Source organism: Anolis carolinensis, chromosome 5, assembly GCF_035594765.1.
Source record: "Anolis carolinensis isolate JA03-04 chromosome 5, rAnoCar3.1.pri, whole genome shotgun sequence".
Lineage (NCBI taxonomy): Eukaryota > Metazoa > Chordata > Lepidosauria > Squamata > Dactyloidae > Anolis > Anolis carolinensis.
The window spans coordinates 111,007,856-111,022,636 of NC_085845.1; the positions used below are offsets into that span (position 1 = coordinate 111,007,856).

General features: G+C 40.1%; 1 long non-coding RNA gene across 1 annotated transcript in view; it reads left to right on the forward strand.

Moving 5' to 3' along the window:
• The first annotated feature begins 770 nt into the window (after positions 1-770).
• LOC134299403 (uncharacterized) overlaps positions 771-14,781 on the forward strand; it is a 90,970-nt gene continuing 76,959 nt past the window's right edge. The window contains exon 1 of the long non-coding RNA XR_010006603.1: positions 771-859. This is a non-coding gene — a long non-coding RNA (uncharacterized LOC134299403). The remainder of the gene's footprint in view (positions 860-14,781) is intronic.

Here is a 14,781-nt window from a genome sequence, read left to right on the forward strand (position 1 = left end):
AAGGCTAAGCTCCGCCCACTTGGTCTCCTAGCATCCCACTCACCCCAGGGGACAGGCAGAGTTAGGCCTCTTCCACACTACCTATAAAATACAGATTATCTGATTTCCCATACCACTGTACTTCGCCACAGCAATGCGTGGCCGGGCACAGCTAGTAGTAATATATAATGCTAATACTGTGCTATGCTAATAATATAATATATTGTATGTACATATAATTTCTAAGCCGCTCTGAGTCCCCTTTGGGGTGAGAAGGGTGGGATACAAATGTAGTAAATAAATGCAGTAAATAAATAATAAATAAATTTTAGACTTAGGCTCACCCAAAGTCTGAAATGACTTGAAGGCACACAACAACAACAACAACAACCCTAATTAACTTGACTATCTCATTGGCCAGAAGCAGGACCACACTTCCCATTGAAATCCTGATAAATGTATGTTGGTTAAAATTGCTTTTATTTTTAAATATTGTATTGTTCTTTCATTGTTCTTCTTGTTGTTTTTGCACTACAAATAAGACATGTGCAGTGTGCATCAGAATTCGTTTGTATATTTTTTTCAAATGATAATCCGGCCCCTCAACAGTCTGAAGGATTGTGGACCGGCCCTCGGCTTAAAAAGTTTGAGGACCCCTGCCCTACACCTTCACACACCAGCTTTCTCAGACCTCTCCACTTCCCACCTTCTCCTCTTCTTTTACTCTTGGCCCCTCCCCACTCCTCTGGCCAATCCTAGGAGGCTCCTAACTCCTCCCCTTTTCCAACTTTCCTAACTCAAGATGGCTGCCTCCCTGGCATTTTCTACCAACATGGAGGCCTGCCATACTGTTATCCAGGCTCTGTTTCTGGCCTACCAGGTAAGATTCATTACAACATATGTGCAGCATTTTGAGTTCTGAGGGGAACTCCAGTGCAAAAGTGCAGGGCTTTAGGGCTTCAATGCTGCAGCCTCCATGCCTCATTTCTCCATGCCTCCATGCCTCATGCCCCATGCCTTGTCTGCTTTAGACGATTGCTGTATACTTTGCTCTTGTCTGCTTTGAAGAACTTTGGGTTAATTGCTTTTATGTGGTTGTTATTCTTGGTATGTTTGGCTTCATGAAGAGAAAAAGAGAAAGAGAAAGAGAGAGCAAGAGAGGATAGAAAGCTGGAATGAGTACAGTATGAAGAAAGAGATGCTTCTGCCTCTTCACATTGTGATGTGTACTTCCTTGCCACAACTTTGTGTTTCTAGCATTTAAATTTTGATCTTTCTTTTTTTATTGTTCCATGTGAATGTGCATTTATACATTATTTGTTATTTATAAAGTACATTTTCTTATTTAAAAACCTGTAACAAAAATGGGGGGGGGGGGTCAATGAGGTGAAATGGATTAATAGAATTTCAACAGGAAAATTTGCTTTGAGATAACAGTGTTTTAAGTTAAGAATTAAACTCTTAAGTCAAGGTATCACTGTATATATTAAATATCATGAGAACAGAGCAATGAGAAAGTACTACCATCAAAAGGACTCAGTGTCACAGTGGATTATGAAGTGGCAGCTCCCCCTGTGGCCAGGATTGAACATACCCTTATGAAGCAGGAAAATGTTAAATTGCCTCTATTGTCTGTCTATGTTGTACATCTGATAATACTGTCCCCTTTCCTGATGGGGCTTGGACGGAAGTATAAATGCATCATGTAATTGGCTCCATCTCACAAAGGGAGAAAACTAGCATGCAACGGGCAAAGTGGCCTGTCTGATGAGGTTGTTAAAGCACCAAGTCACAATCTACCCCTAGATACCTTCTGACAGAAAATGCCCTCCCCACAAATGGGAATTACCATATATACTCAAGTATAAGCCAACCTGAATATAAGCCGAGGCACCTAATTTTACCACAAAAAAACCTGGGAAAACATTGACTCCAGTATAAGCCAAGGGTGGTAAATTTCAGAAATAAAAATAGATACCAATAAAATTACATTAATTGAGGCATCAGTAGGTTAAATGTTTTTGAATAATTACATAAAGCTCAAATTTAAGATAAGACTGTCCAACTCTGATCATGTAAATGTGCATTGTAATCCACCCCGAGTCCCCTTTGGATGAGAAGAGCGGAATATAAATACTGTAAATAAATAAACAGAATCAAACACTTAGAAACACCACAGACCAATGGTAAAGGGGCTGAAAAAGAGTCCCCAGCACCACTTTTTGGATTTGCCCCTCCAAGAAGGACTGGAGCCACTGTAAAAGAGGACCCCTAAGTCCCATCTCAGCAAGGTGATCCAGAGGGATCCCATGGTTGATGCTATCAAAAGCTGCCAAAAGATCTAGTAGAACCACCAGGGATACATTTTTTTGTCTAGCTCCTGGTGTAGGTCATCAAACAAAGCAACCAAAGCCATCTCAGTCCCATAGCCAGGTCTGAAACCAGATTCTGATGGATCTATACAATCCATTTCATCTTTACAACCCTAGGGCTGAGAGTCCATGACATGCAATGTTGAGTGATCCAGATTTTTCTCTTTCGGGTCTAAAGACCCCAGACCACTCGAGATAGCTCTGCTAGTCAGCTTCCTTCAGATACAGTAGTCTTCTTAACTTTTCTTTTTCAATTAATTTGTAATGAAGGTGGTACACACACACTTTTCAAACGTCAGCGTTCTCTCAGTCCTCCTCATGCTCCTCCCATCCATTCTGCTTGTATCTCCTGTTCTTACCTTGGATCCATAGCTACAAAGTACACATTGAAGACAACATAAATATAACACAAATATATAAAAAAGGAAAAATTAAACCTGGAAAAAACTGGACCCTCATTTGATCTGCAGTTTAAGTGAGAGTTATGGCCCAAGGTCTGGTTATGAAAGAGTTTGCCTCAAAACTTTAAAAACTTACTCTAAAAGAAGCTAGGTTGCCTAGTTGGGGCTTTATGGCAGCTTGCTAAAATAGCATTAGCATTTTTCCCATACAGATGGAGAACAGGATCCGAGTATCACAGGCAAAGGATGATGGGGTCAGAGGCCCATCGTTTGATGGCCAGGATTGTCTCTCTCTTTGCACGGACTGTGATTGCACCCTTGATTATGCATTTTTAAAGCTATATTGTTTACTTTCAAAATACCTTTTGAATGCTATGATAATCTGATGCTTTTCCTGAGATGTTATAGTATGCACAGCCTAAAATAGTAATTCAGCTTTACACAATAGGCTGCAACCCCTCTGAAAGGGATCCGATTTATCTCAGCAACTGAGAAAATCTCCCTAGAATTTCATTCACAGAGATTCAGCTCATCAGTCATTACGTCTTTTTTCTTCTATGGCACAAAAATGCAAAGAGAAGAAGAGATGATCTTTTCATAAATTATGGAACTTCTGATTTGGCTGTAGGAAGGCGAGAGCTTCTCTATCAGAAGCGATTTTCTAATGAATATTGCAATTATTATTTTATTAGTCTCTCTGCCGGTGGTGCACCTAAGTTATGTAGGCATTTTCTTGAGCAAAGGCAAGGTCAATAAACATGGAAAAGTTTAGCATAACCTCCATGAGAAAAAGAGGAGAGAGATTCTGACCAAGTTGAACGGCAGGCTCTCCGCAATTGCCGAGCCAGCAGGAAGGGGAGTTTTTTTTTTTTTTTTCAAGAGTGCACCCTTTAGAGCCCAGGGAAAAAAAGACATTGTTAAGCAATTTTCTTGTTTCTACCAGCAGACCTTGAAGTGGAAATTAACGAGTGGTGGTATTCTTTCCCACCCAATCCCCCTGTTCATTTGCATTCATTTGCATATGAATGCCCAGCTAATTGTTTTGAAGTAACAATTAAGAGAACAATAGAGGATAGAAAAGGGACTTGAGGCAGCAACTGACACCTGGGAGTCTGTATTTAAAAAGCTTTTACATATTTGAATTAAAAATAGACAAAAGAACAGAAACACATGGGCATAAAATTCATTACTATCCAAAGGGGGGAGTGAAAAAGGCAGAGGAAAGAAGTAGCACTCACGACAACATCATAACCATTCCAAGGAATGTGTATAATGCATTTTGCAATACTGTGGGCTGTTTACCACAACATTTTGGACCTACTGAGAAATATGGAAGCCATCAGTCTTTACCATATAGAACAAAAAGATACTGGAGTTCATGTCTGACTAAGGACCTCATCACATTATCTTCAGGATTCACCACACATCATGGCAAATCCTGGAGCCTGGACGGAAGTACAAATGCGTCATGTAATTGGCTCCATCTCACAAACGGAGAAAACCAGCATGCAATGGGCAAAGTGGCCTGTCTGATGAGATTGTTAAAGCACCAAGTCACGATCTACCCCTAGACACTTTCTGACAGAAAATGTCCTCCCCACAAATGGGAATTAGCGTATATACTCGAGTATAAGCCGACCCGAATATAAGCCGAGGCACCTAATTTTACCACAAAAAAACTGGGAAAACATTGACTCCAGTTTAAACCAAGGGTGGTAAATTTCATAAATAAAAATAGATACCAATAAAATTACATTAATTGAGGCATCAGTAGGTTAAATGTTTTTGAATACTTACATAAAGCCCAAATTTAAGATAAGACTGTCCAACTCTGATCAAATCATTATTCTCATCTTCTTCAATGTAAATGTGCTTATGTATCCTTTTAATAATAATGGAGTAAAATAATACATGTAATAATAAATAGAATAAAATAATAAATGCAACAACAATAATAATAAGATCAGAGTGAATAATAAATGTATTAATAATAGTAATAAAATAGAGTAAAATAAATGTAATAGTAGCAACAATAATAGAGAAAAATAATAAATGTAGTAATACCAATAATAATAGAGAAAAATAATAAATGTACCATATATTCTCAAGTATAAGCTGACCCAAATACAGTAGAGTCTCACTTATCCAACGTTCTGGATTATCCAACACATTTTTGTAGTAAATGTTTTCAAAACATTGTGATATTTTGGTGCTTAATTCGTAAATACAGTAATTACTACATAGCATTACTGCGTATTGAATTACTTTTTCTGTCAAATTTGTTGTATAACATGATGTTTTGGTGCTTAAATTTTAAAATCATAACCTAATTTGATGTTTAATAGGCTTTTCCTTAATCCCTCCTTATTATCCAACATATTCGTTATCCAACATTCTGCCGGCCCATTTATGTTGGATAAGTGAGACTCTACTGTATAAGCCAATGAGGACCCTCACCCGAGTATAAGCCGAGGGGGGCTTTTTCAGTCTTAAAAAAGGGGCTGAAAAACTAGGCTTATACTCGAGTATATACAGTAAGTAGGTCTTCAGTTTTCATTGGGTTGCAAGTTTCATTGGCCTGGATACGTTAGCCAATGGTGAAGAATGCAAATTCCAGTCATGGCATCATGCTACATGAATTATTTTGCTCATAAGGTAGAAACCCTCACATATCCAATGCCTGACAAGAAAACTACAATAATTAGGAAAGCTGAGGACAGTGGAGAAACTTTTGGGAGATGGTGGTGAAGTAGAAATAAAGTTTATTGTTGTTGTTGTTGTTGTTACACAGCAAACAAGATAGATATGCTGGATTTCATATCACAAAATCACAAGTCGAACACTTCCCAAGTGTCTAGGACTGTGTGATGTATTTTCGGATGATGCGCGCAGATCCCAGCAGGGTGACCTTTTGCAGTTGGCAGATTGTAATTTTGTCAATGTCTATTGTTTCCGGCTGAGATGTTTTGGCACAGCACCCAGTGTGCCCATCACCACCGGGACCACCTGCACTGGTTTCTGCCAGTCTTTGAAGTTCAATCTTGAGGTCCTGATAGCGGCTGAGTTTTTCCTGTTCTTTTTCGTCAACGCGACTGTCACCTGGGATGGCGACATCAATGATCCAAACCTTTTTCTTTTCCACAACTGTGATGTCTGGTGTGTTGTGTTCCAGAACTTTGTCAGTCTGGATTCGGAAGTCCCACAGTATCTTCACGTGTTCATTTTCCACGACCTTTGCAGGTTTGTGATCCCACCCGTTTTTTACTGCAGGGAGGTGGTACTTGAGGCTTAAGTTCCAATGAATCATTTGGGCCACATAGTTGTGCCTCTGTTTGTAGTCTGTCTGTGCGATTTTCTTACAGCAGCTGAGGATATGATCGCTGGTTTCGTCGGTTTCCTTGCAGAGTCTGCATTTTGGGTCATCAGCTGATTTTTCAATCTTGGCCTTAATTGCATTTGTTCTGATGGCTTGCTCCTGGGCTGCAAGGATCAGGCCTTTTGTCTCCTTCTTCAGTGTTCCATTTGTGAGCCAGAGCCAAGTCTTCTCCTTATCAGCTTTTCTTTCAATTTTGTCAAGGAACTTTCCATGCAATGTTTTGTTGTGCCAGCTGTCAGCTCTAGTTTGTATTATTATTATTATTTTATTGTATGACACAGCAAACAAGATAGACATGCTGGATTTCGTGTTATTATTATTATTATTATTATTATTATTATTATTATTATTATTATTATTATTGACACAACGACGTTGCATGACACAGCAAACAAGATAGATATGCTGGATTTCGTTTCACAAAACCACAAGTCGAACACTTCCCAAGTGTCTAGGACTGTGTGATGTATTTTCGGATGATGCGTGCAGATCCCAGCAGGGTGGCCTTTTGCAGTTGGCAGATCGTAATTTTGTCAATGTCTATTGTTTCCAAATGTCGGCTGAGATCTTTTGGCACAGCACCCAATGTGCCCATCACCACCGGGACCACCTGCACTGGTTTCTGCCAGAGTCTTTGAAGTTCAATCTTGAGGTCCTGATAGCCGCTGAGTTTTTCCTGTTGTTTTTCATCAACAGCTTTTTATCAACAGTTTTTCATACAGCAGCTGAGGATATGATCAATGGTTTCGTCAGCTTCCTTGCACAATATGATCAATTGTTTCGTCAGCTTATTAGGGTTATTATTATTATTATTATTATTATTATTATTATTATTATTATTAGCTTATTATTATTATTATTATTATTATTATTATTATTATTATTATTAAGACAAGAGAGGAACTGGAACTTTTTTTTGAAAAAAAATGATTGATTCTGATCAAATCATGCAAATGTTATATCAGACATGGGCAAACTTTGGCTCTCCAGGTATTTTGGATTTCAATTCCCAGAAATCCCAGACAGCTTATCAGCTGTTAGGAATTGTGGGAACTGAAGTCTAAAACACCTCCCAGTTAGAGGTCTAGCTCTATTATTTGGCATCCATGTAAGTTTCTTAGCTATCTTCAAGGGCAGCTACACATGGAATACCTGACAGCAATCTAACCCAGGTGTTACCATGACTGATCATACAAGGGCTATGTTGGCAAACCAATCAAAGCAACATATTGCCTGAGCATTTCTTGGTATTTCTAACCAAGCTGTACCTATTGAATTAGGATTGAAAATTCAGTTTAGCAAATGCGGTCAATTGTTTCAATTCGTATTTATAATGAATGCACTGAAATGTAGGAGTGTCTTCATATATAAAGTGGAAATAATGTGAGGTCTAAATCATACCTAGTCAGGAAAATATGATACTGACTGATTTTTCTACTCTATGGTAGTTTTGCATAGTTGTTCCAGTCCCTTCCAAGTGCTATGCACAACTTTAATACTATGTAACAAAATGTGAAACATTTTAATATTCCTGGATTGAAAGTGTTATTTCCTGTTTAATTGTGTGGTACTTACTTTGAAAGTAGCTGTTGTATTCCAAAAACTTCATTTTTATGGCTGCCACAAACTATGTTCAATTGGTTGACACTCAATGAGCTATTCATTGAAAAACTATAGCAAAATGTACTCCAGGATGTCCCACAAAAACTTTTTTTTTTTTTGCAATTCAATAAACATTTCCATGTTTTTATAATAGAACCAACTAGGAAATGACATTTATAACCCAGAAATAAAAATCATGTTACATAGTGTAATTGAAGTCCAACTTCTGCTTTGAAAGCCCCCAGAGATCATGATAAAATGGTTAAAACCATTCCACTCCACCCTTTTGAGGCACAGTTCATTATACTAAATGTGTCAAAATAAGACTAGATTGAGGTCCGGTCTATACCCTCTTTTGCTTTTTAAGCCATTGCAAAATGCCTAATGCTTAGCAGGTTTAGAGAAGTATTTTTCTACTCTACAAGGATAGCATGTATCTTCATATTTGACAATGAACATCAGCACAATGTGGATTTCCCCCATGTTGTTCTGTATGTCTAGCTTTTCAATTTTTCTCATGTAGTTCTAACACATTAAATAGAATACTATGGATGGAAAAGTAAAGGTCTCTGTTATGGATGAATTATTTTTTCCATCAAGTTATCTGAAGGTTAGACAGTCAACACCTACAAATTACACAGATGTGTCATATTCCTAAATGAATTGTATTATTCTGGAACACCTATGAATACTAAAAGAGACCTGCCACAGACCTCAGTAAAAATGCACCAATGTCTAATTTATATGGGAATGTACTGCACGGAGAAAAGTGACATACTTCTTAGAAACAGCATCATATTTTAAACTAGCATTTATTCATATTTGTATTTGATATAAAACAACACTAAGAGAACCCGTTTCCCAACAGGTAAATAAAAGAATGGCTGCATAGAAAATGCTATTATGTGGGTTTCTTCTCAAAACAAAAATCCTTAAAAACAATAAAACAGTGAAAGTGTAAATGCTCTGTTGCTAGGAAATGTATAGTACAGTAATTCATTCCCTGCCACACGAAACACCTTCAGCATGGAGAGTTACTATACCAGCCACAACCAATGTGATAAGACCTCAGCATTAAAAAGTATTGGGGAACAAAAGCCTCTTTGTAATTCTAAAATGTTCATAACTCCAAAAATGCTTTTGTTATGTGGCACATTGTTTATTCCATTCTCCCAAATAGTGTATCCTTCTTTCCATGTAAATGGCCATAGCAGTCCAGGCTCTAGTTTCATATGTCATTGGCAGGTTCGAATGCGTAAATAGTAATAATTGTGAAATTTACAACCAATGTGTAATATTTTCAAAGTTTCTACATGATGAAAGTGCAGAATTTTTGATAATGCTATTGTTGGTTCCAAAATATGAGTATCAACTCATATATTAATTCATAGGTTGAAACAATGTGAGATAATGATTGAGATGTTAATTATTATTATTATTATTATTATTATTATTATTATTATTATTATTATTATTGTTTCATGTCAGGAGCCACCAGAGTTGCTTCTGGAGTGAGAGAATTGGCCGTCTGCAAGGACGTTACCCAGGGACGCCTGGATGTTTTGATGTTTACCATCCTTGTGGGAGGCTTCCCTCATGTCTCAATAACAACAACAACTACTACTACTACTTTATTTTTATATCCCGCCCCATCACCCCAAGGGGAATCAGGGTGGCTCACAATTTAGACAAATAAGTGTGTGATGCTGAACAGGGAATACAATTTGCTATCAAGGCAACTTGATAAGCCCATGCAACCTGCAACAGTGGAGCCCCCAGATGGCGTAGTGGACTAAGTGACTTGAAGGTTGGGTTGCTGACCTGAAAGCTGCCAGGTTCGAATCCCACCTGGGGAGAGTGTGGATGAGCTCCCTCTATCAGCTCCAGCTCCATGCGGGGACATGAGAGAAGCCTCCCACAAGGAAGCTACAACATCAAAACATCCGGGTGTCCCCTGGGCAACGTCCTTGCAGACAGCCAATTCTCTCACTCCAGAAGCAACTCCGGTTGCTCCTGACACACAAAAAAAAAAAAACCTGCAACAGTGAGCCGGGTCGGAATTATGACCATTTCCCCGATCTCTTGCACATACTGTAAATATATAGAGCATATTACAAAATGAGAGAAAGCAAAACTATAAATGAAAATCAAAATTGCCATTATGATATGTGCATATTTCACATACATGTGGAGGAAATTTGTCTCATCATGTAGGAAGTAACAAAGTTTACTCTCCAAACATCATACAGGAAGCGTGAATGAAATTAAATTTAGAATAGTATGGATCTTAAAATATCAAGCTAGGCTGGACCTATGTTTTAGTTGCACATTCTATGGGAAAGAGAGTGATATTAAGTTATTGGCGACATATGTGAATATCCAAGCCTTCTCTGAGTCCTCTGAGAATCCCACTGCTCTGAGGCATGGTAGGGGCAGCCTATATTAAAGTAACAGTCAGCAACAAGTCTGCTGAGATTCTGTATAAGGAATGGCAACAGTGTAGTTTCTTCCTTTCCCATAATGAAGCCTTTCAAGATAAACAGGATGACCATAGTTTGCATAGTAGGAAAGCATGAGTATGTGACACATTAAAGTAGCTCAGAAGCTGGTATGAATACCTGTTATGGATAAGACTGGTGAAAAGGTCCTCTGGGAAAGGGTCTAGACCAGTGATTCCCCGCCCCATGGTGGGCACTGCAGCGATCCAGGGGGGTGGTGATAGCACCTATTAGGAGACGGGGGTGGGGCCAGGGGAGGGGCAGAGCCTCTTCCCAAGTGACGGAGACAGGGCTGAGCACCTGAGGTGCTTGTTAGGACACAGAGGGCCCACTAGAGGAGTGGGCGTGGCTTCTTCCCAAGAGCCCGAGACAGGGCTGAGCCTCTATTCTTCTCCTGAGAGGCCTTTTAGGACTAAAGGGCAGGGCTGGGGCTCTTCCCAAGAGCACGAGACAGGGCTGAGCCTCTGTATACCTCCCTTGAGGTGCTTGTTAGAACACTGGGTGGGGTATAGAGGTTCAGCCCCATCAGGGACATGAGAAAAGGCCCCGCCCCCTGTGTCCTGGCAGGTGCTGCAGGACAGGGATAGAAGCTCAGCCCTGCCTCAGGGCTCATAACTCCGCCCATCCCAGTCCTGGCCGCCCATTTGTGCCTCCGCCCACCTCCCACTCCCAGCCCTGCATCTTGGACTAAGGGAGAGGCTCAGTCCCGCCCTCTTGAGCAGGAGCCATGCCCACACCTCTAAGCCACACACCCCTTTCCAGGGGGCACTGAGTAATATTTTTTTCTGGAAAGGGGGCAGTAGGCCAAATAGGTTTGGGAACCACTGGTCTAGACCATGCTAATCACAAGAAACAGATCCTTTTAGTGAGAGTGTAGATTTTTTTTTTATTTTCCTGAGAATTTAAGTAATTTTAGCCTTGCTTACTTAAGGAGCCTTGGGCTGTAAGGAGCATTATGCTGTTTTGGATTGATGAATGAAAATAAATTACCTCCAGGTTCACTAAATGTGAGTTTTGCTAGTGGGCTTTCTGCAAAGAAGAGTTTTTCAAGTGTTACATTCCAAACTGCAGGCTTAGTGTTCACTAATGACCGCATCACATTTACCAAAATAAGCGTCCTAGGGTGCTTTGAGCCTACTTCTGTAATAGTGCCTAATGCCAGCCTTCACATGACATCATGTGACTTCCAATGGAGCCCCCACACCCCCAACCAGGGTGAAAACATCCTTGGACGCTTCCCCCAAACTTCTGCCCTGTTTGGGCGACACTCCCCTATGCCCCATGTGATGGGGGAAGTGTCACCACACTGGAGCAGCACACAGAGAGCCAGAGTTGCCCTCGCACCTGCCATTTTGCCACATGATATGGGGGGGGGGGATTCCTACGTATGATAAGGTTGTAAGAGGTTAAACATATATGGATTGCATCACCCGAGGCTCATAGCATTGAGTATTATTTTTTGCCAAAAGGGCACTGCATGTTAAGTTGGCAGGTCGAAGTGAGCAGCAGTGGTTCTTTCTGCTACAATAGATCACCAGTTCCTTCTTCCCAGTGGCCTGTGTGGCTTGGCATAGCCCTGGGGAGAAGCAGGAACTACCAATCATGGTTTAAATTCATTGACTGGCAGGACCCAGCCAGATGTAGATTTCCTTCTTATCAGGTGGAGGGATTATAATGCTTCCTGCTCACATGCACATTCAGCAGTTGCATTCTAAGCATTGTGCAAGCAGGAATGAGTATTAGATCCAGAATGGAGGACTTCTCAGCAGTGGCATTTAGCATTGTTGTCATCTAACAGTGGCATCAAAAGACTGCAAAAGGCTGCAAGGTGGTGTGGCATAAGCTAGTCATAAGCGGGTCAGTGAGACAGTGTCAGAAGGGTTGTCAGTGGAATACACAACAACATAAAAAGGCATAGCACAGTAGAAGCAGGCCTTTGGTGCATCCCCCTGCATCAGACTGAGATGGCAGTTGTTGTAGTAATCTCTGAGCGGTTAGACTCAATTTAACCCTCTCTAGGGGAGATTCCACCAAAAATCAGCAGAGTAGCAAAAGCAAAGCTTTCAAATGCAGCAGTTACTTACACGGGGCGAGCAAAGAGAAGCCTTTGACCATTTAGGATTGCAATGGACTACAGAGTCTCAATAAAAGTTCAAAAGGTATTTATTCAGGTAAAAATAACTCCATTGTAGATAGAAAGGCTTGGGAGCTGTCTAGTCAACTCTAGACTGGTTTCTAAGGAAAAATAAGAAAGGAAAAATAACAAACATCTAAATAGTTACATCTTGCCAAGAGAGATGGCAGGACGTGTTGTTAGCTTGAAGAACAAAGAAAAAATGGTTCCAACGTCATGGTCTAGTTTATTGGGGCCATAAAAGACATTCTGACCAATGGGAAGTTAGTGTCCCTAAAGATTCACATTTCTACTAACTTCAAAGTAAGGGATGTGACGTACACAGGATAGGGTGAAACACAGTAAAGCCTGTCTAGGCATGCTTTGGAAACGGAAAGGATTCCCTCAATCTAATTCTATCATCTATCTAACTACATCTAGACTTGAGTAGTCCAGGATGATTCCCAACAGCAGTCACCCCAAAAGCTCTTATAAGGACTCAATATAGCTTTTGTGCTACCAGGCACTTCTTTGTGGCCACCAATAGGACATATGCAAGATATAATCAGGAAGAAGTAGGTATGGATACTTGCATACACAATATTGCTTGCCCATAAAAATTGAATATTGTGTTCTCCCTAACACACCCATTTTCTAGGTTGGTTTTTTTTAGTATGATGAGCCTTCAATCATATTAGCTTCTACCCGAAGTCTAAAATGGTGCTGTGCAGATCTAAGCTTACTAGCTCGGTGAGAACTGGACTGTAGTTCTATTTAAAGAAGGATTAAAATATAACCCTTAAACAAAGAGAATACCCAGTGGACTAGGGCTAATGCATACAATCCTATAAAAGGGACACCGAAAAGAAAGAATATATACTTGCGAGTCCAAAGAATTTATGCTAAAATGTGCCATGAAAAAGAAGTGCAATCAATTGCCAGAAATGCCAAGAAAATGTGAATGTTGTCTCAACATAAAGTAAAATAATAATGTAACAATGTATGATGAAATTAGTGGACAAGTCTAGAAAATTATTAGTATGTGGGCAATTCAACTGGGGCAATTTTCTTGCAAAATAATAAAATAATAATTGGGGCGATTTTTAGTCTGACCTATTGTATACACGTTCTGTATTACCCAACCTGGAAGGTGCAAGCTAAAAATCCATAGGAAAAAAAGCAAGCAGCAACACATCAATATGTCAGTTAGTCAAAGGAATTCAAAACCATCTTTTGAATTCAAAAGCCTCAGTTTGTTTGAGTAAAGTCCATGAAAGTGGTGTAGTGGTATGTGTCTTGAACTATGTCTCTAGAGACCAGGGTTTTGAATTCCTGATTAACCATGGAATCCCAATGATGATCTAGATTGTGGAGATCACATTAGTGTTTTAGAATGGAACCTTCTGTCTCCCAATCACCTAGTTTGCTCCTGCATAATTCTGGGAAATGTAGTTTGGGGTGGGCCTTTGGAATTCTCAGAGTGGTCTTGGCTTTCGTAAACTACATTTTCCAAAATTCTTCAGGAGAAAACTCTGTGATAGGGAGATGAAAGCCTCTGTCCTATAGTGCTAATGTGATCTCACTAGACATTCACCACTTCACATTCATTAAATTCTACTGAGCCACCCAAATGGCAACCTATTGTGTTAATCACATGATGTAGGCTTCAAATGTAGGGTAGAGATATCTAGGTGTTTTTTAAGTGTCTTAAGGAGTTATCTTTTCATATGCTTTCTAAGCTGGTGGGCAAGTGGCTTTTTTTGTAAATAATCTGCATAGAGAAGGGGAAAATGGCCAATTCTGTGATCTGATGAATTTCCCCTGTTCTCTGCTTTAAAATGCAACTGTTACACAATGTGCAGGACGAGTCAAAATACTCTTTAGAGAAAAAGCTTTGCCATTACTTTTTGCTCATCTTTTGCTCAAGGACAGATTGAGGAAGGGAGAGGGAGAGGGAGAGGGGGAGGGAGGGAGGGAGGGAGGAAGGGAGAGAGAGAGAGAGAGAGAGAGAGAGAGAGAGAGAGAGAGAGAGAGAGAGGATGGCTGGCCTAGTGGTGGAAGGAAGAGCAGGCATTGGGTTCATCTCCTGGAGAGAGAAATCTCCTCATTTCCTTCCCTTCTTTCTCCTTCTTTTCTTCTTCTTTTGCCTTTCCTCCTATCTTTTACCCTTTCTTCTCCCCTTTTCCCTTTGCCTCCTTTCTTTCTTTGATATCTTCCCTTCTACCTTCTACCCCTTCTTTCCCTCCTCCACCCTTTCTTTGATCCTTGTATCCCTTCTCACATCCTTCTACCTGGCTGAATCCCACAACAGTGCCATTTCAGGAATTCTCTTGTGCTTTCTTTAAAAAATATACACATTTCTTCACTTGAGCCCTTCCATTGTCATTGTGTTGCATCTGTGAGCTCTGATTGCTACACAGAGAAAGAGCTGAAGTTTGAA